This window comes from Oncorhynchus keta, chromosome 26, assembly GCF_023373465.1.
Source record: "Oncorhynchus keta strain PuntledgeMale-10-30-2019 chromosome 26, Oket_V2, whole genome shotgun sequence".
In the NCBI taxonomy this organism is placed as follows: Eukaryota; Metazoa; Chordata; class Actinopteri; order Salmoniformes; family Salmonidae; genus Oncorhynchus; species Oncorhynchus keta.
The window spans coordinates 31,582,877-31,605,546 of record NC_068446.1 but is presented as its reverse complement, the minus strand read 5'-3'; the positions used below and the strand labels follow the sequence as shown (position 1 = coordinate 31,605,546).

At 42.7% G+C, this 22,670-nt stretch overlaps 1 protein-coding gene across 1 annotated transcript in view; it reads left to right on the top strand.

The window, feature by feature from the left end:
- Positions 1–22,670, top strand: part of LOC118359253 (plexin-B2-like) — a 251,134-nt gene that overhangs the window by 101,674 nt on the left and 126,790 nt on the right. Inside the window, exon 2 of the mRNA XM_052480557.1 lies at positions 9,154–9,272. The gene's annotated coding sequence lies outside the window, so the exon portion shown is untranslated. The remainder of the gene's footprint in view (positions 1–9,153; positions 9,273–22,670) is intronic.

The following is a 22,670-nucleotide window of genomic DNA, read 5'->3' as shown; positions in this document are numbered from 1 at the left end:
AAGCAGTCCAGGTGAAGCTGGTTGAGAGAATGTGAAGAGTGTGCAAAGCTGTCCAAGGCAACGAGTGGCTACTTGAAGAAACTAATATATATATATATATATAAGAAACAAAAAAATATATATAATATACTTTTCTGGTTACTACATGATTGTGTTTTTTCATAGTTTTGATGTATTCACACTATTATTCCACAATGTAGAAAATAGTAAAAATAAAGTAAAACTTCTTACGGCTGAAATCCCGTTAACAGGATCGATTTGACAACCGCCAGTGAAAGTGCAGGGCACCAAATTAAAAAACAAATCTCATAATTAAAATTCCTCAAACATACAAGTATTATATACCATTTTAAAGATAAACTTGTTAATCCAACCAGTGTCCGATTTCAAAAAAGGCTTTACGACGAAAGCATACCATGCGATTATGTTAGGTCAGCCCCAATTCACAGAAAAAAACTGCCATTTTTCCAGCCAAAGAGGAGTCACAAAAAGCAGAAATAGAGAACATTAATCACTAACCTTTGATGATCTTCATCAGATGGCACTCATAGGACTTCATGTTACACAATACATGTATGTTTTGTTTGATAGTTTATATTTATAGCTAAAGATCTGTTTACATTGGAACGTTATGTTCAGTAATGTTTTGCTTCCAAAATATCCGGTGATTTTGCAGAGCCACATCAATTTACAGAAATACTCATCATAAATGCTGATGATAATACAATTGTTAAGCATGGAATTAAAGATATACTTCTCCTTAATGCAACAGCTGTGTCAGATTTCAAAAAAGCTTTACGGAAAAAGCACACAATGTATTAATCTGAGTACAGCGCTCAGGCACCAAAACTAGCCATACAGATACCCGCCATTTTGTGGAGTCAACAGAAGTCAGAAATAGCATTATAAATATTCACTTACCTTTGATGATCTTCATCGGAATGCACTCCCAGGAATCCCAGTTCCACAAAAAAAAATTGTTTTGTTCGATAAAGACCATTTATGTCCAAATACCTCCGTTTTTGTTTGCGCGTTTTGTTCACAAATCCAAATTTACAAGGCGCATGCACTTAGTTCAGATGACGGTTCCATTACAGTTCGTAGAAACGATGTATAGAATCAATCTTTAGGATGTTTTCATCATAAATCTTCAATAATATTCCAACCGGACAATTCCTTTGTCTTTAGAAATGAAAAGGAACAGAGCTCGTGCTCACGGCCGCACGCGAGACTTAGCTTATGGCATTTTGCCAGGCCCCTTAGTCAAACAGCTCTTATTCGCTCCCCCTTCACAGTAGAAGCCTAAAGACTGTTGACATCTAGTGGAAGAATTAGGAAGTGCAATCGAACCAAATTTTACACTGTATTTTGGATAGGCAAAGACTTAACCTACAAACCTCAGATTTTCACTTCCGGGTTGGATTTTTTTTCTCAGGTTTTTGCCTGCCATATGAGTTCTATTATACACAGACATTATTCAAACAGTTTTAGAAACATCCGAGTGTTTTATATCCAAATCTATTAATAATATGCATATCTTAGCTTCTCGGCACCTTATTCATCCAAGCTACTCAATACTGCCCCCCAGCCATAAGAAGTTAATGAGTAGGTGTTCTAAAACTTTTGACCGGTATATGTGAAAAAATATATGTTTTTTTGTATCAATTAGCTTGACAGCATGTGTTTTATACATTTTCAGTTACTTGTAACTTTGAGTTCTAGGTTGTCACACTAATTCCTCGTGAAAATAAATAATTTGGTCCAACACTAAAAATGTGTTAATTTGTAGAATAGACTACTTTCAAGTCTCACATACTATAAAAAGCTCTTTAAAAATATAAATAATCTTCTTTAAAAATGCTGCCACGTTATTTTCTAAAGGGATATTACATGTAAAAAAATAAATCCCCTGAACAGGCGATACACTTCCTCTGACACATTTGAAGTTTGTTCAGGTTAATCAGGAGAGAAAAAAACACTTGAAACATCAAACGTCCTCTTTATGATATTCAGAATATAAGTAGGCATCCTCAAAGACGAGTGTGAATAATTACTTTGTCACACAGAATCACAGTAATCATCCCAATTCTATTGAAAATACGGATGAAATTGCAGCGATGGTCTGCAAATAACAAGTAACATGCATCCTTGGGGCTATCGAGACATTTCATGTAATCTTTCTTAACCAAACACATCTGTCTTGCTGAATTTATTAGGGAGATGCAATTCTGTTGGAAAAATACTGTTTGTTTAATTCAAGACAATGTAGATTTTTATCATTATAGCCAACATACTTTAGCTGATTGTCCTCCGAGGCAATATCATATGTATTATTCAATTCCCAGCATCATTTTTTAAAATCATGATTAAAGGAAGGTATTTCATATCACACGGAGGCATAACATGCTTGGAATGTGTAAAATCTGCAAAAAATATTGCTGTTCTTTCCCTCCAGGTCTAGCTGAATGATGATTAACTCAACCCAAGCGTATACAGATGATACCCACAGCTCAGGTCTTCATCAAAGGGCCTAGTTTTAGATTTTGCTCATGCAACACTGTGGATGCCAAGTCCTTGGGGTTCTAAAATAATAATAAAAAAAACTTCTTACCTATCCTACTCACATCCTTCCCCTCCTCAACCTCAACATGGTACACCAGTCCTCCAGTATCCCATCACCCCCTGTAATTATCCAAGCTGTCGAGGCTGACTGGGCTCTGTCTCTATTGCCCGGACACGGTTGGAAGAGATCCGGCTTCCGGGCCACAAACACTCCTCCACTCAAGCCCCTGCAAACAAGGTCTGCCCCTCGCAACTGTCATGTAAATACTAAGCGCTTTGGAGAGCCACAGTGGTGGATCTCTTGTACACAATTGATCCTTTCTGTAAGAGCACAGTCTTCCTACAACATGATCTAATGCCTAGTGAGTATTTAGGGGATGGGGATAGGGGGTGGGGATGCTGTGTTTCAGTGACTATGGAGTTAGTTCACTATCATCCAGATCTGGCAAAAACTGTATGGAGCTGAACTGGGCTCCTGTTTAAAGACCTCCACTGAGCGGCACAATCTGAGTATGCATAAACAAAACAGTTTTGCTCCATGAGAACAATGGGTATTTTGCCCTATAATGTGGTTTCTGAAATGCTGGAGGAAGAGGAATCATACAAATAGGCACCTACACTTATACTGAGTGTACAACCCATTAAGAACACTAGCTCTTTCCATGTCATTTACATTTGAGTCATTTAGCAGGTGCTCTTATCCAGAGCAACTTACAATTAGTGCATTCATCTTAATACAGCTAGGTGGGACAACCACCTATCACTTTTCCTGAACAAAGTAGCTATCAGAAAAGTCAGAGCTAGAAAGGAGAAGGGGGGGGGGGTGTTGAGGGAGGAGAGGGATTATTTAAAATACTCTGAGGTAGGGTTTCAGGTGCTTTCAGAAGATGGGCAGGGACTCTACTGTCCTAGCTTCAGGTAACATCACAGAGAAGAGCTTGGCCGGCTGAGAGGGAGATGCACTCCCATAGGGGTAGGGGGGCCAAGAGACCAGAAGAGGCAGAACAGAGTGCTCGGGTTGGGGTGTAATGTTTGAGCATAGCCAAGAGACTGAAGTACTAACACTAATTGCTAATTACTAGCAGAGGTGAAGAGCACACCTCCCTGTACTAATTGCTGATTGCCTAGGAGAGGAGAAACCACTCCCCCTGCAATACAGCCACTGATTACCAAAACAAGTCACAAATTATTCTGCCCCTTTATCCTGATTCATATGTCAACGATCATCTGAAAGGTATGAGCAGTCAACAGTTCACTCACCAAGTAGGCTACTGGGAAAACAGGCCACACTTAAAGTAGATGGTCCTAGCTAGCAAATAGACAGTACTAGACAACTGATAAAGACAAAAATGATGCTGATCACTTCTGGAGAACTAAGTAATCCTCTAGCTATAGAATGAAAACAGACTGACCAGGTGAATCCAGGTGAAAGCTATGATCCCTTGTTGATGTCACTTGTTAAATCCTCTTCAATCAGTGTAGATGAAGGGGAGGAGACTGGCTAAAGAATTATTTTTAAGCCTTGAGGCAATTGAGACATGGATTGTGTATGTGTGCCATTCAGAGGGTTACAAGACAAAGGATGTAGTAAATGCATTTGAACAAGGTATGGTAGTAGGTTCCAGGCACATCAGTTTTTGAGTGTGTCAAGAACTGCAACGCTGCTGGGTTTTTCATGCTCAACAGTTTCCCTTGTGTATTAAGTATGGCCCACCACTCAAAGGATATCCAGCCAACTTGACACAACTGTGGGAGGCATTAGAGTCAACATGAGCCAACATCCCTGTGGAACACCTTTGACACCTTGAGACTGTTTTGAGGGCAAAAGGGTGCAACTCAATATTAGGAAGGTGTTCTTAATGTTTTGAACACTGTGTATATTCCTTGAATATTTTACGGAGCTAGGATAGTCTCTGTAATGGGACAGTTTCTACATGCATCCTATCCGGACCTTAGAAATCTCCCTACTACCGTATGAGTCCAGGGTGATATAGTGCCTTCGGAAAGTATTTAGACCTCTTGACCTTTTCTACATTTTGTTACATAATAGCCTTATTACATTAATATAAGTATTCAAACCCTTTACTCAGTACTTTGTTGACGCAGCTTTGGCAGCGATTAGTCTCGAGTCTTCTTGGGTAGGACGCTACAAGCTTGGCAAACCTTTATTTGGGGAGTTTGTCCCATTCCTCGCTGCAGAACCTCTCAAGCTCTGTCAGTTTGGATGGGTAGCGTTGCTGCACAGCTATTTTCAGGTCTCTCCAGGGATGTTTGATCGGGTTCAAGTCCGGGCTCTGGGTGGGCCACTCAAGGACATTCAGAGACCTGTCCTAAAGCCACTTCTGCTTTGTCTTGGCTGTGTGCTTAGGGTGGTTGTGCTGTTGGAAGGTGAACCTTTGCTCCAGTTTTCATCAAGGATCTCTCTGTACTTTGCTCCGTTCATATTTCTGTTGATCCTGACTAGTCTCCCAGTCCCTTGCCGCTGAAAAACATCACCATGATGCTGCCATGATGCTGCCCACCAGCATGTTCACTTCAGTAAGGATTCAATCTGCCAGACCAGAAAATCCATGGAATGATGATCGCATGCAATGATGACACAAAAAAATGACGAGGTATCCCCCCCCTTACACCCGTCACTGTCCATTTCTTGTTTTTAAAGGATGAGAGAAGTGCTACACCTGGTGGAGAGAGATTGTAAGACAGAAATAGTTGCTTTATGCGTGCTGTACGATACGACATGACACGTCCCGATGTAACGGAGAGTCCGTTTTTTTCAACTTTTCTCCAATACTATAGAGCCATTACCATAGAAACCTAGTTCACACCCCCGATTTTGAAGTCAACACAGTCGCTACAGTCCCATTAGTTTTCTTTGTAGCGGTTATGCACATTTGTACGGAATGGGGTGAGTTTATGATAACTGGAACAAGCTAGCTAGCCAAGTTGCTAGTTAAGTTAGTTAGCTAGCTATCTCATATTAACTAGTAATACAAAATACTCCTAAAACATTAGCTGTCATCTTGAGGCTTGATAGGGGCAAAACATGTAATCCCTGAAGGGTTGGCAATTTTTCTATTTGTTAGCTAGCTAGGCTACCAGTTAGCTTTTACCCCCATATCAAGCCAAGTTAGCTAGATAGCCCTACTGGGAGCTGGCCAAATTAGCTACCGTTCTTGATTCTAGTTACTAAGATAAATAAAAATGAGCTACTCACTTTAGCATAGACTTCTTTGAGGTATTTTCTGAACAGCTTCTCACTTCTTTGTTTCTCCAGTTGTCTGTTCGACCACACACTGTTTACCAACTCATTTGTAGTACCCAAATTCAAAAATGCCAGTTGGAATTCTTGTTGCTAGGCTTCCACTTACAATGCTTTTAGGTTGCGTGTGCCTTAATGCAGAGGGAATACAAAAATGATAACTAAGCTGTGTTCGAATACCCATACTGTATACTACATACTAAATAAAGTATATATTATTAGTTCATTTTAGTATACTGTAAACACATGGTATCCTTTTCAGTTGGGCGTACTAGTGCTTCGCCAGTCTACTGAAAGTTGTTATGCTAATTTGTTATTCCATTAACCTCTTGCTAACTTGTTAGCATAACAAATTACCAGCTAGACATCTCACGATTTTGGGTGTGTTCATAAATTCAATCTCGAGTGCCAGAGTGTGCTCAGAGTAGAGTGCACTCGCTCAGAGTGCACTCAGAGTGCGCTCTGGGCATTCATAAATCCAAAGCATTGTCAGATTGTCCATTCAGAAACGCCCTGAACTTAGTATTCAAACACAGCTCTAGTGTCTTAAAGAATGATATGGATTTAATAATGTCAACTTATTGAGCATGTCCGCAAAACTAAAATTAGCATCAGAAGTTGTTCTTATTTAGCATATCAAGATCCTCATATGGACCTCAGTCAAAAGCATATGCATTGTATGTGCTGAGAAAATACAGTGCATTCGGAAAGTATTACACAATACCCCATATTGACAATGCCACAAAATAGGTTTTTGCCAAAAGGCACCTAAAGGACTCTCAGACCATGAAAAACAAGATTCCAACAGGACAATCACCCTAAGTACACAGCCAATACAAAGCAGGAGTGGCTTTAGGACAGGTCTCTGAATGTCCTTGAGTGTCCTAGCCAGAGCTTGGACTTGAACCCGATCGAACATCTCTGGAGAGACCTGAAAATAGATGTGCAGCAACAGTCCCCATTCAACCTGACACAGCTTGAGAGGATATGCAGAGAAGAATGGGAGAAACCCCCCAAATAGAGGTGTGCCAAGCTTTTAGCGTCATACCCAAGAAGACTCGAGGCTTTAATCGCTGCCAAAGGTGCTTCAACAAAGTACTGAGTAAACGGTTTGAATACTTATGTAAATGTGTTATTTAACTTTTGTAAAAAAAAAAACAATCTTAACCTGTTTTTGCTTTGTCATTATGGGGTGTTGTGTTAGATTGATGAGGGGAAATCTATTTAATCAATTTTAGAATAAGGCTGTAATGTAACAAAATGTTGAACAATTAAAGGGGTCTGAATACTTTCCAAATGCACTGTATACTATGCAGGCCAGTGGTCACCAAACAAGATTTTATTACTTAAAAAATGTCTATGCGACATTAACTATTCAAAACCATTCTGTAGCAATGAGTTTTGTGCAGTAGACTAGAAGCCCACTACATTATCTCTGCATATTGCCTATGGTTGAATTGCCTTGTCAATGTTGTTCTTCTCAGACCATTTTGAAATTATATTAAATCACAATTGTTATGTGATCACACTGGTGATAGGTCATTTGTTGTATTACTTGTGAGGCACAGCTGAGTGAGCATACTGAACTGATGGCCTGCATCTGATGGTCAGTCTGAGCTGAGGGAGGGAGCACCTGTGAGGCTGCTTCTCACCTGACTCTCTTCTCACAGTCTTCCAGCTAATAGCGAAACTTGAGTCACACAGCATTATTTCTTCCTCATGCACCAATTCATGTTGTTACTCTTATGACCAGAGAAAGTGAAATATTCCTAGATATTGACAAAGACAAGCCGCTAATAATAACAATGCAAGCTTATTGGAACACTCTGCTATACTCGTTCATTGCAGTTGCAGTGCTGGTTGTAGCGTGAGTGGAAGTCGCTTTATTACAGAAATGTTTGGTGATCGACTAGGGTGGTGAACACTGATGTAGGCCTACTAACATTATGTGTTATCATATAGAGCGGTGGTTGATCTCCAAGGAATTCCATAGACTGTAAAAGAAGCCTCGAACACACAGGAAAGTTGATCATGTTAGATTTCAAAACGTTTAAAACCGTGACTAGAGAGAGACTCAACGAATACAGCAAAGAGCGGCTGTTTTTATGATTAAGTTCATGTTTAAGTTATTCAGCACTGTCTACAACTTATTCAACACTTTTTATAATAAAATGCATGCTACTCCACTCACGCTACAACCAGCACTGCAGCTGTATGGCAACACAGTGACATATTTCGGTAACACTTTATTTGTATAGTCCATCTCTAGATGCTACACATCGAGGATCATCATAGATTGAGCTGCGGGCTGATTATTCTTCTGGAGTGGATTGTCGGGGGGCCAGAACATAATAAAACATGTATTGCAGATGTCAAATTGACCGCAAGAAGCCCGAACAGATAATAATATTGGTAAATTTAAAATCACTTAACTTATCCTGGTGTTTTACAGTCTTTTATGTCCAACAATAAACAATAACTTTTTATTTATTTTTTATGTTCTCAGAAAACTTGAGGGGCCAAATTAAACCATTTGACTCGCGGGCCGCCAGTTTGGAAAAGACTATCAGTAACATTTAAACTAAATATCTACTACTAGCCCTAACCTTATCTTAACCCTAGCCCTAACCCCTAACTTTAATATGCAACTTTAGCAAGTATTTGTTTATCAACAGAGTTTGTTGATGGTATCACAATCTGTAGATTATTATTATTATCCAGACAATCCAAATAAAGTGTGTCATATTTCTTCAGGGTAACAAAGTGTTGTATGATCGTGGGCCTGTGCTTCCAGAGAAGACTCTCACTCGCTGACATGCTGTCGACTGAGCTAATCGGCCATCTGCACCCCGGGGCTGAGAAATGTGGACGTCAGAGTTTATGGGAACATAAGCTAAACAGCCAGCCAGGCCTAGTTGCGAGTGATACTCCAGACGAAACTCCCAACATTTTCATGTCAAATCCAGAGACATACAAATCGCAGAGTGATATGTCAAATTTCTGCAGGATTCACTGGAGCACGAATGGTAGACTTTCCTTCCTCTTCCCTCCCTAGCACTAGCAGTCACTGACTGGGTGCCACCTGGCAGCCGTGGGTGATAGGAAACATCTGCAGGAACTGAGTGAGTGTTCACTCGCCAGTTAAAGAGAAAGGGAAGGATTGTTTTCAGAGCCATTTTGGTATTGGCAGTAGAAGACTTGTTTACTGTACAACAGATCTCAACCAGTCATGTATGTTTAGATTTGAACATACTGCTGGTACTGTATTTTTTTCCTCAGTGTGACACAATGGATGAATTTTCTAAAGCGCTCTTTTTGTTGTCTTTCAGCACTTCTTTACTGTGGCCACCCTGGAGAGGCCTGAATAAACAGGAGAGCAGACGACGAAGGGATATGATTGTGGACTTCCTGCTTGGCAACTACAGGAAGTAATTGAGCTCTACAGGAAGTAAGGACAAACCCCTAAAGATATTGCTGTTCCATTGTTTTCATACGACTACGATACGACTGCAAAGGCCAAGCTGTCAGCACATTGATTAGTAAACAGGTACTGAACATTGAATTGATAGCCATGAGGGATTTATAGCTAGCTAGCTGGGTATCTCACAGACTAGCATAGCCTGAATCCAGTGAATTCCCAAGCCAGTGTGATCCAGCAGGCCCTGTAGACCCATTCAACACAGCTGCCACCGATATCAGTGCTTGGAGTCAGAAAATTATATTTTTATTTGGATGTGTGGCGCTAACAGACTAGCTATATAAATAATTAAATGGAGTCAGTAATTGGCATTTCTAGGTAATTAGGACCAGGCTGTCTGCTAGCTTAGTCGTTGCCTTAGTCTGATGGCACTGCAGAGAGGACAGTAATCACTATTATGTACGGGGGTTGTTGACGCAACAATAATCCCATCCTTAGCCGGGATATCAGGGTTTATGTTTATCGGCCCCATTTCGAGAGGCCTTCACATATATTTATTTTAAAGGCTTTATATCTGTCCGTTTACGGCGGATACATGCGTCAAAGCCCGCTGCATCGGCGGTAGGCCAACTACAAGTCAAGGTAGACCCTCAACGGTTTACAATTTTCTGCTTGGCGACTCTGAAAAGCTTGTGCATATTTTATTAGTCAAACAGTTTGACTTATCCCCTGCTAGCAGTGACACCTCACCATAAACAGCATTAGCAACCACCTCAGCAAGTTTTCTAATACCCCTGCAATCCTGTCATTTCATTCATGGATTCCTCCAGGGTTATTTTGGGACCATAGTGTATCTGCCTGCCTGTCTCTGTTCCTCTGTGTGAGAGATTGGATTCCCTCTTCTCTTCTCAACACCCCCCCAATTGTCAGATCCACATACATAGATGTACATGTGATGTCCAGACCTGATGTATAGGGGACTGCTTTCCAATGAGTTTATTCACTTTCTTTACCTCTGAGTGCCCTATAGTACATCGTTGCTACCCTCTTTTTATACCCCAGTTCTCTCAGATACAGTGAATGCTATGCAATACAGTCTGTTCCTACAGTCCTAAATGGTTTTGTAAACGTGGACCGTTGAAGGTAAGATGGGTGGAGGGAGAACAAAAACTCTAGTCTGTGTTTCGGTGGGCAGTGTGCGTAAATTGCATTGGCTTTGAATTAAACATGTGGCACCTCTGCACTCAAGCGTGATGGACATCCAACCATATTGCAGGCAGAGAAAAGGACTTTCTAAGTAGGCTATTTATGGGAAGATATTGTATTCATTTGATTATAATAAAAAACTCCATTAGGCCCTGAGTGAATGGTACGGGGGAACAGGCGACAGCTCAAGGTAATAATATTCTGTGTCTGCTGCTCTCAACAAGGCTAGAGGGCCAGAGCTCTACTGATATTACTTTCCTTTGTACAGGAGCAGATACAGTGATATGGACAGGCGGGTAATTAAGAAATACAGTTGGGTCCCAATTTATTGACACCCTTGTAAAGATGAGCAATAATGACTGCATAAAATAAATAATTCAAATATTGACCTATATTGAATGCTCCATAAAATTGGGAAATTATGATTTTTTTTATACTAGTACAATTGCTCAGAAAAAAATGATTTTGATAAACAAGTCTTTTTTTTTTCAAAAAAGATAGGGATCAAAATGATTGTCGCTTAAGATTCTTATAAATATAGTAGTCCAAAGTTTTGTATTTGGTCACATATTCCTAGCATACAACATCAATCAAAATAATCTTAAACAGAAATGTACTGCTAATGCATCCAACACATTTCTAAAGTCAAGGTTAAAGGTTAAAGTAGTCATTGCGTGCCAGGATATTTTTAAAGAATATTTAGAGATGTCAGTAATTTTGACCCTACCATTTTGAGAAAAAATAATATTACTTTTTTAACAAAATCGGTTGCTCTGAGCAATTATATTAGTATAAAGTAATACAATTTCCCAATTTAAGGGTGTCAATAATTTCAAAGCCCACTATATAAATCCACTATATAAATACATTTTTATTGAGCCATGGAGACAGAATTATGTTTGAGGTTGTAAAGAGAGCTGGAACATGGCGTAAAATAATATTACGGGCCAGTAGATAGGGCAGAGCTAAGCGCTTCTCGCAGCTCTGCAACGGTAACCATGTCTCCGTGGCGGTGGTTAATGGGGCCGGGTTGTATTGCGTCGGATCTCCACTCCTGTTGCTCACAGATTGAGTCATGTACATCACCAGAACTCTATCTCCTGGGGAAATAATGCTGATGCATAGATAATAGCAGACCATCGTCTTCATTGTGCTCAGCAGGAGAGGAGAAGGGCAAACCAAGCTTCCTTAGGAATGTCCTGTGGGGGTACTCCCACCCGTTCAACCTCCACCCTCACAGTCATGCTTAAAGAGAAGGGCTTTCTTTGTGTACAGGAGTGTAGTTTTTTATGCTCTCCTGGGCAGTCAAGGCCCAGGTTGCAAGAGATTAATATAAAACTGCCAGATGAGGAATCCAAGGTATTCTGAATGGAACCAGATGCGTGTCCTCTCTGGTTTCTCTCATGTCCTCTCTGGTTTCTCTCGTGTCCTCTCTGGTTTCTCTCGTGTCCTCTCTGGTTTCTCTCGTGTCCTCTCTGGTTTCTCTCGTGTCCTCTCTGGTTTCTCTCGTGTCCTCTCTGGTTTCTCTCGTGTCCTCTCTGGTTTCTCTCGTGTCCTCTCTGGTTCCTCTCGTGTCCTCTCTGGTTCCTCTCGTGTCCTCTCTGGTTCCTCTCGTGTCCTCTCTGGTTCCTCTCGTGTCCTCTCTGGTTCCTCTCGTGTCCTCTCTGGTTCCTCTCGTGTCCTCTCTGGTTCCTCTCGTGTCCTCTCTGGTTCCTCTCGTGTCCTCTCTGGTTCCTCTCGTGTCCTCTCTGGTTCCTCTCGTGTCCTCTCTGGTTCCTCTCGTGTCCTCTCTGGTTCCTCTCGTGTCCTCTTTGGTTCCTCTCGTGTGTCCTCTCTGGTTCCTCTCGTGTGTCCTCTCTGGTTCCTCTCGTGTGTCCTCTCTGGTTCCTCTCGTGTGTCCTCTCTGGTTTCTCTCGTGTCCTCTCTGGTTTCTCTCGTGTCCTCTCTGCTTTCTCTCGTGTTCTCTCTGGTTCCTCTCTGCTTTCTCTGTGGTTCCTCTCTGCTTTCTCTGTGGTTCCTCTCTTGTCCTCTCAGGTTCCTGTCCTCTCTGGTTCCTCTCGTGTCCTCTCTGGTTCCTCTCGTGTCCTCTCTGGTTTCTCTGTGGTTCCTCTCTGATTCCTCTCTTGTCATCTCTGGTTCCTCTCCTCTCTTGTCCTCTCTGGTTCATCTCATGTCCTCTCTGGTTCCTCTCCTCTCATGTCCTCTCTGGTTCCTCTCTTGTCCTCTCTGGTTCCTCTCTTGTCCTCTCTGGTTCCTCTCCTCTCTGGTTCCTCTCCTCTCTGGTTCCTCTCCTCATGTCCTCTCTGGTTCCGGTACCGAGTCAATGTGGAGACTATATACAGGGGGTACCGGTATCGAGTCCATGTGCGGGGGTACAGGTTAGTCAAGGGGTAAAGTGGGGTAGGGGTAAAGTGACTATGCATAGATAATAAACAGGGAGTAGCAACAATGTAAAAATAAAGGGGGTGTCAATGTAAATAGTCCGGGTGGCCATTTGATTAAATGTTCAGTGGTCTCATGGTTTGGGGGTAGAAGCTGTTTGGAAGCCTCTTGGACCTAGACTTGGCACTCTGGTACCGCTTGCCGTGCGTTAGCAAAGAAAACAGTCTATGACTTGGGTGACTGGAGTCTTTGACCATTTTTGGTCCTTCCTCTGACACCGCCTAGTTTAAAGGTCCTGGATGGTAGGATGCCTGGCCCCAATGATGTACTGGGCCGTAAGCACTACCCTCTATAGCACCTTACAGTCGTATGCCGAGCAGTTGTCATACCAGGCGGTGACGCAACCGGTCAGGATGCCATCTGGACTATTTACATTGACACCCCCCCATTTGTTTTTAATACAGCTGCTATTATCTATGCACCGTCACCTTACCATTACCTATATGTACAAATGACCTTGACTAACCTGTACCCCCACACATTGACTCTGTACTGGTACCACCTGTATATAGCCTCATTATTGTTACTTTATTGTGTTACTTTTCATATTTTTTTTATTTTATTTTATTTGGTGAATATTTTCTTTACTGCGTTGTTGGTTAAGGGCTTGTAAGAAAGCATTTCACGGTAACCTGTTGTATTAGGCACGTGACAAATAAAGTTTGATTTATTAATGGCAGTCTCAGACTGATGCACAGTGCATTTGGGAGTAGAGACGAAACGAGATCTACACAAAGCGAATGGAATGGTTGAAGAAGTGCAACTGGAGCTAACTCTGCAGATAGCACTACAGGGTGATTTGAAAAGTCATAGTCAGTCGATCAATAAGATAATATTATTTTTAGCAAAAATGTTTCTTTGATTTACAATCTGTAGGAACTATGAGAATAGAAAGGTCCAGAACTTTTGTTAAACAGCACAGTTGAAAAATATATGGCAAAAATGGATGGTGTTGGCGGATAGATGGGTGGGGTTGAGTGGAGCTGAAGGGTGGGATTGAAAATTACAAGATAACTAATGAAAAATATGTTGTGTACGTAAAATGTATATCGCATTGGATCTTTTGTGAATTAATGGCAAAGTAGAAATCAAGCTGGATGGGCCGTCATTGAAAATAAGAATTTGTTCTTAACTGACTTGCCTATATATATATATATATATATATATATTTTTTTTTTTTTTTTTTTTTTTTTTCTGCATTTTGTGTAGCGCCGACTATGCTAATTATTTTGTTTACGTCCCCTGCGGGTCTTTTGGGGTGTTGCATGCTATCAGATAATAGCTTCTCATGCTTTCGCCGAAAAGCATTTTAAAAATATTACTTGTTGGCTGGATTCACAACGAGTGTAGCTTTAATTCAATACCCTGCATGTGTGTTTTAATGAACGTTTGAGTTTTAACGAGTGCTATCAGCATTTAGCGTAGTGCATTTGCATTTCCAGATGTCTAGATGCGACGCCTGCGTGTCAGGTGGAGGTAAGAGGTTAAACAAATCAAAATATATTTTATATTTGAGATTCTTCAAAGTAGCCACCCTTTGCCTCGATGACAGCTTTGCACACGCTTGGCATTCTCTCAACCAGCTTCCTGAGGTAGTCACCTGGAATACATTTCAATTAACAGGTGTGCCTTGTTAAAAGTTAATTTGTGGAATTTCTTTCCTTCTTAATGCATTTGAGCCAATCAGTTGTGTTGTGACAAGTTAGAGGTAGTATACAGAAGATAGCCCTATTTGGTGAAAGACCAAGTCCATATTATGGCAAGAACAGCTCAAATAAGAAAAGAGAAACAACAGTCCATTATTACTTTAAGACAAGATTGTCAGTCAATCCGGAAAATTTCAAGAACTTTGAAAGTTTCTTCAAGTACAGCCGTAAAAACCATCAAGCTGTCACGCCTTCGTTGTATTTTGTGTTTTTGGTATATGTTTGGGTAGGCCATGTTGTGTTTCGTATTGGGGTTTGTATTAATTGGGATTGTGTATGATTAGGGGTGTGTCTAGTTAGGCTTGGCTGCCTGAAGCGATTCTCAATTGGAGTCAGGTGATTCTCGTTGTCTCGGATTGGGAACCGTATTTAGGTAGCCTGAGTTCGCGTTGTATTTTGTGGGTGTTTGTTTCTGTCTCTGTGTTGTAGTCACCAGATAGGCTGTAATTAGTTTCACGTTTCGTTGTTGTTTTCTTATATCAGTTATTTCATGTACCGCGATACTTTCATTAAAGTCATGAGTAACCTACACGCTGCATTTCGGTCTGACTCTCTTCTTACAACAGACGAACGTCGTTACACAAGCGCTATGATGAAACTGGCTCTCATGAGGACTGCCACAGTAAAGGAAGACCCAGAGTTACCTCTGCTGCAGAGGATAAGGTCTTTACAGTTAACTGGCTCTCATGAGGACTGCCACAGTAAAGGAAGACCCAGAGTTACCTCTGCTGCAGAGGATAAGTTCATTACAGTTAACTGGCTCTCATGAGGACCGTCACAGTAAAGGAAGACCCAGAGTTACCTCTGCTACAGCAATCTGCAGCGATAAGCCATCCCATCTGGTTTGCGCTTAGTGGGACTATCATTTGTTTTTCAACAGGACAGTGACCCAACACAACTAACTCCATGCTGCGTAAGGCTATTTGACCAAGAAGGAGAGTCATGGAGTACTGCATCAGATTACCTGGTCTCCACAATCACCCGACCTCCACCCAATTGAGAGGGTTTGGGATGAGTTGGACCGCAGAGTGAAGCAAAAGTTGTTAACAAGTGCTCAGCATATGTGGGAACTCCTTCAAGACTGTTGGATAAGCATTCCAGGTGAAGCTGGTTGAGAGAATGCCAAGAGTTTGCAAAGCTGTCATCAATGCAAATGGTGGCTACTTTGCAGAATCTAAAAGTTACTACATGATTCCATAGGTGTTATTTTATAGTTTTGATGTCTTCACTATTATTCCACAACGTAGAAAATATTAAAAATAAAGAAAAACCTTTGAATGAGTAGGTGTCCAAAGTTGTTACTGTATATATTTATTTTTAAAAAATATATGGGGGATTGGAAATGATGCAGACTATTACTTTGATGGAACCTGCAATCGATCTGCAATATTTAAAGTTTTACTTCATAATTATGAGCTATCTATATGTGAATCATAATCAGATAGTTTTACAGGCAAAAATGACCTAACACGAATGTTTTGCAAGGCCAATTCTTTGTGGATATCTTGCCAGCTAACAGTAGTATCTAGCCAGTCAACATTAGCCCTATTGACTCACTATTGACATGTGATCTATCCACACTACAGTGGGTATTGTAGGCAGGTAAACATGCCACAAGGAACACAGTATGTATTTTTGCACATATCAAGATAAAGTGCTGTAGTCAGGCAACATATGAGATATGTGAATGGACAACATTTCATTCTGAAGTTAATTTTCTCTTGCTTTATCTCAAGTAATGACCACCATTGATTTCAATAAATGTTATGTTTATTTTTTTGTGGTTGCGTCATATTTCTGTGGATACTTTCCTTTGAATCTTGGATCGATGCTTAAACATTTGAACAAACGGAGTACGCATTCGAAAAGTGCCCTCCGTGCTCCGTTTCGCATACTTTGATTTGGACTCCGACCCACCAGTGCTCCAACTTGCGTGCTCGGAACACGGTAGTATGCATTTTGAGAGACACCCTTTGTTTCAGCATCACTCTGTTGCCATGGAATTGCCCATAATTGGTGACCCTGGTTAGGGACGAGTGGATAGATATTTTGGAAGTGACACAACAAACAAAAGCTTGGCAACAAAATCTAATCCTTTTCCCCCAAACTGAAGTGTTTTGATAATTTCTCAACAAAGCACTTCAATCTTAAGAAATGGTGCGGTTTTGCTCGGAGTGTGTCGGAATGTGTGTGCCCTGCTGCCCGCATATTTATATCAGGCTACAATCAGTACAGGAAATGGAGAGCCGTTGCTTTGAAGTCCCTGCAGAGTCATGTTATTCTCCATCAGCAGAGAGACAAGGCGGCAGACCCCTAACCCCCTCCTCTGCCCCCCTCGCTCCTACCCAACAGACCGCCTAGCAGAAGGGAGAACAAGTGGCCATTAACACAGACAAACTCACCGTCTCCACGGTCGTGATGTTGTCATACTCAGGCCCGTGTAATTGCATTTTTTTTGTAAGATGTGGTGAAATGTAAGATTTTTGTCCCCGTCTGTCTCCGTTGCTCTCTTACTCTCTCTCTCTTCCTCTCACCCCACCTTCCTCCTTCCCCTCTCTCCCTCCTCAGTGTGGCGATGAAATGAATTGGGTCACAGTTTAATAGTGATCTGGTGGGGTTCCTGTGGCTTGCCTGTGTGTTATGGAATGGGACCAGTGGCGGGGTGCTCCTATCACCTGGTGTGTCTGAAAATGAGGAGCGCTGAACCTCCGGTCTGTGGAACGGTGTAACTTCACGCCATCTGTACACCCCTCTCCGCTTTGCAAATCTATTCTTTTTTTCACCCCCACCAATAATCTCCCTCCTTTAGGCGGTTCAAAACATACTGCTGGAGATCAGTTCTGTCAGCTGTCTGACTGATGTGTGTAGGCTATGTTAGAGGAGCAGCTCGGCCTCCGATGGCTGTATGTAGTTTACTGGGTTAGTAAACCACTCGTGGGGTTACTCGGTATGGAGCGCTGGTTCATCTCTGGCTCTAGAAGTGGTGCGTCCAAATGAAAATCCCTTGAGACCAAAACTTTTGAGTTGCGCAGTTTACACTCAATATAATGGATTACCGTCTCTCTCTCTGTCTCTCTTTCCCTCCTCTTCCTCTCTCCTTCCTGGCTGTCTGATGTATGGTCCTGGGGAGGTAATGAACCAGGATTTGTGTCTGTGGTGTTGTGAAGGCTTATTGGGCTCCCCCCTGCCTCCTCTCCCTCTCTTCTCCTCTTTTCTTCTGTTCTCTTCCTTCCCCAGGGCTCAGGGTCCCTGCCCTCCAAACCCATCCATCTCCATCCCCCATCCGCCAGACAGACGGTGTACAGGGGCACAGTCTCACCTCCAGACGAGGCCAACCTCTCCTCTCTTCTGTCCTCCTCTCCATCCCTCTATCCTGTCCTTCCACCCCCCTCCTCTCTCCTCTGCCCCCTCCCTTCATGTGTCTTCCCTCTCTCTATTCTTTCCATAACCTGAGCAGTCACTGTTGACTGAGCCCCCTCCCCTCCAGACTGTGACTAGGTCCCGGGCAGGGCGGCCTGCTAGCTCTGCATGCTGGCAGGGGGCCTTGTGTGTGGAACTATGTTAATTAGCACAGGAGTCTGGAGGCCGAGATGTGTTATCTACTACCACAACACCCCCTCATCCTCTCTCCCACTCTCCATCTTTTCTCTTGCTCTCGCTCTCTCGCTCTCTCTCTCTCGCTCTCTCAGGTATGTGGAGGATGTCAGTGCCAGCTGCCTCTGTATGGACCGCTGCCAGCTTCTCATATCTTCCACCCATTACGTTGTTGTTATCCCCTCGTTCACTCGTTTATTTCCATGCATTTATCTGTTTGACTGAGTTTTTGTCTGTCAGGGCCAGTGTCTGTGTTGTTGCTCTCTTTCAGAGGCCGGTCTGTGGGGCAATAGCTCTCTCTGGCACTCTTGTGTGGAGGCAGGCACCAAGGTCGGGCAGAGAGGATAGTGCCCAGGTCTGCAGTCTGCCCGTCGTGCCATGCCAACTCTGCAGTCTGTGACTGGTGTGTTATACACAGAAAACACACTAGAGCCCCTACGCTCCACAGCCACATTTGGCTTCTGTAATGGCCTGAAAAAAGGTCAAAGGCACAGGAATAGACAAAGAAAGCTTTATCTCCATAACACAATGACATCCGCTTTCATCTGATCTCATACAGAAATGGAACTCTCTCTGTATGGAAGTGCAGCCATTTAGCTTAGTCAGTCACCCCCCTTGATTGAGTTCTTCGCGGTATATGAGAATCTACCTAGACTGGGAATTCCAAAGTAACGTGAGACTGGAGTAGCCAAACACATTGTGCATGCTTCACTCTTTTGGAATGGATCTCATTCCATGTGTTGGACCAGTAGTCTGTCGGCAGGGCCAGTACATCAGCTGATCCAGTCAGTCAGTTAGTCAATTGGTCAAGCTAGAGGGAGAGTTTAGTTTGTCTGCTATGTGTCTATGAGGTACTGAGCTGGCTCCCCCCAAAGTGAAGGATGTAAAACTAAAACTCCCCTGCACTTCATTTGACCCTGGCCTCCTCTGAGGCACCGGTTAGAGCCAAGTGTGTAAAGCGGACACATGCCAGATAAAGACATGAAAAAAAGAGAAGCTGTTCTCTGTCTTTCTCTGTCTGTCTGCTCCCCGGTCCCAGTCTCACAGCAGCAGCACCCTGGCCTGCTTCATAAATTGAGCTCTGTTGGCCTTTAGCTTGTATCAATCAATCTACTCTGCTAATGTTTTATGAGCGACACACTCGGGCAAGGCAAATTGTGGCTTTAAACAGCTTCCACCCATTTCCATGTCATTAGTCGTCGTCCCCTGGTACAGTTGGGACAGACAGACAGACAGACAGACAGACAGACAGACAGACAGACAGACAGACAGACAGACAGACAGACAGACAGACAGACACGGTTAGTCCTAAAACCTCACCACCACCCTCCTTTAAAAAAACAAATATCTACTGTGCTGCATACTCACCTTGCCCTCTACCCCACAATACAACACTACACACCAGAATAACCAAAACCTCACCACTTCTACAACCGTATATCCAACCCATCTTCCCCAGCTATACAGAAGTCCTCCCGACCCACCATATCTTCTGAAACATCTTTACTTTTTATATATTTTTTCAAGTGCCATCCTAAGTAGCGCAGAGACCATCCCATAAAATAATATTAAAGGGTTTGTTATCCCCCCACTTAGCAGCTGCCAGGCCCTCAGCACTGCAGAGTACAAATCTGAGAGACCTGCTGAACTCAGCCTCTCCAGCCTCATGAGGAACAGCTGCCGGTCCAACCCTAATCCGCCAGCTCTCCTCAGCAGCGCGCATGCTGGTTCCCTCCACCGACATCAGCATTGTACAGCAGTCTCTGCACCGCCTTCAGACAGAACGTAGCCACCCTGCTCTCCAGTTCCACCAGGCCTTGTCCTTCTTTGTGGACGGACATGTACAACACAACCGCCCTCAGCCAGTGATGGCCCGACCAGAAAAAAATCCATCAGCTGTCGTTGCAGGTCTGCGAGCGGACCGGGTGATTACAGCACCCTCCCTCTATGACACTTGGGACAGGAGCCACCTCCACATGGCCAGTCTTGACACCACTGCCTTTGACAGCCCCTCCCAGTTCTTTCTGACCCACCTCTCCAAGCCCAGGTACACCCCCAAAATGTTAAGCCCTTCACAACCCCACTGCAAACCCCCTGGAAGCAGAGGGGTGGCCCCACATAACAGAGCTTTGATGTTGCCCCAGTTCACCTTAGCCAACAATGCTGCCTCGTACACCTTCACACTCGTCTCTAGTGCCGCATATCCTCCCCATCTCTGACCATCACAGAAATGTCATCTGCATACTCCGACACTGCTATGCCTGTGAACACACCCATGCTTGTCCAGCACACTCCCTGCAGTCTCCTGCGTAGGAGGTCCAAAAAAGTCTCAATGGCTACTGTATACAACTGCCCCGATAGACGGCATCCTTGTCTAATGCCCCGTCTCACCCAGACTGGCATACTGAGCCTCCCTCCCACCTTGACCATACATGACGCCCCAGTATAGAGCATCTTCACACAGGCCAAAAACCTGTCCTCAAACACAGACATCACATTAAACAGATGGTGGTTAAACATGAAACACTCATGGTACACTCTATCGAAAGCCTTCTCTTGGTCTAAATAGACCCGTCCAAAGTTCACATGAGAAACTCTCCACAGGTCCAACATGTCCCTGAGATAGGCCGCTGAATGCAGACCAGGCTCTCAAGAGAAGACAGAAATCAAATCCAATTTTGATAAACTCTCATATCTACTGGGTGAAATACCACAGTGTGCATCACAGCAGCACGTTTTGTGACCTGTTGCCCCAAGAAAAGGGCAACCAGTGAAGAACAAACACTATTGTAAATACAACCTAATATCTGTTTATTTATTTCCCCTTTTGTACTTGAACTATTTGCACATTGTAACAACACTGTATATCGACATAATATGACATTTGAAATGTCTTTATTCTTTTGGAACTTGTGTAATGTTTACTGTTAACTTTTTAACCATTTAATTTGCTTTGGCAATGTAAAGATATATTTCCCATGGGGGGAGAGCAACAGACTGATCAGAGCTCCAACTCTACATGTTGCCGACTTGGCTTTCTAGTGGTCCTTGGCTCTAGGGCTTTCTCAGAGATGTGTTTCAGATATCCTCTTACAGACGTGCCACTTTGATACTCTTGTTTAAGCTTGTGAATTCTCCATTAGGGATGTGTCTTGTCCTATAGGCCCTCCGCTGTCCCGATATTGATACTCCTCAGAGACAAGAGGAGGAGTGAGAGAGGAAGGTTTTTTCTGATCTCACTCTGCCTCACTGAGAACCATCTGTCTGGGTTCCGTCTGGGACCAGCTAGCATTCAGCATGCCGTACGTTTGCACTTACAAATATATACATTTCACACAGAGTGTTTGAAAGTGTCATGCCACTCGCTGAGACATGTTGCCAGGAGACGGAGTGAAAGAGAGAACTGATTGGAGAGGGTAGACTAATGGAGTGAAGCAGCAGCAGTCAACTGTTCCCACAACTCTGGCTTATATGGCTGTGTTAGATTTCCATGACACTGGATGTCATTGGTTGAATGAGATGTGTTCATGCTACAGGATTGGATGAGTGAGCATCCCTCTTCGCCCATTTGATATCACAGAGAGAAGATTTTAGAGCCACAAACTGTGGCATGGATCGTCTCTGCACGGGTCACTTCCACATCACGTAACGAGAGCTCGGAGTTCAACTACCAGCCCTGTCAGATTAAAGATAGAGCATGTGCTTTCATTCCGTCTTGTTGATACAAAGTTTGTTTGTTGCCAATAAAGTGAATGGGGTAAGTTCCTTAAATATTCACTATGCAGAAATCGCTCCGCCATTTCCTGGTTACTAAAATTCAAATAATTTGCCTAATATCAGTTTTTGTGACATATCAAGCAAGTATAGTGTAGAGAGTCATTTTAACATCTAAACTGCTGTGAAATATATTTTCCATTACCAAACATATTGTGCTTTTTAGGTTTGAAGCTGGTGTACAAAACCGAAAGTAAAATACGCAAAAAGAAAACAGAAGCACGGGAAGCATATTAATAGCGCACATAGAACAGATCTACCACACCTTAGACTTGCTTTCAATGTGAATGACAGATCTATAACATATTTCTATGTGACTTTGGTCGGGTTGCCCAAAAAGTGACATATTGCAGCTTTAAGGATATGAAGGTGTATGCCATCCTATTATGCTAAGTCATATTTGGGAGCACCAACACAGGCATTGTTTAACCCATTACACTCATGGAAATGGGCCTATATGGATAGGGCCAAACAGATTTTTTCTAAAAGAAGAACTATAAAAAGCATATGCATACCATGGTAGCAATTGAAAGAGAACACAGTGTTGTGTCACCTGACACAACACTGAATCCAAACATTACACTGATTTTATGTGCATTTTACATTTACTGGGCTTTTCACAACATTTGTCAACAACAAAATCTGAAAATACTCTGGAGACATTCAGTAACAATAAGAGGAGGACCTTTTGAAGTAGGTGCAAGAT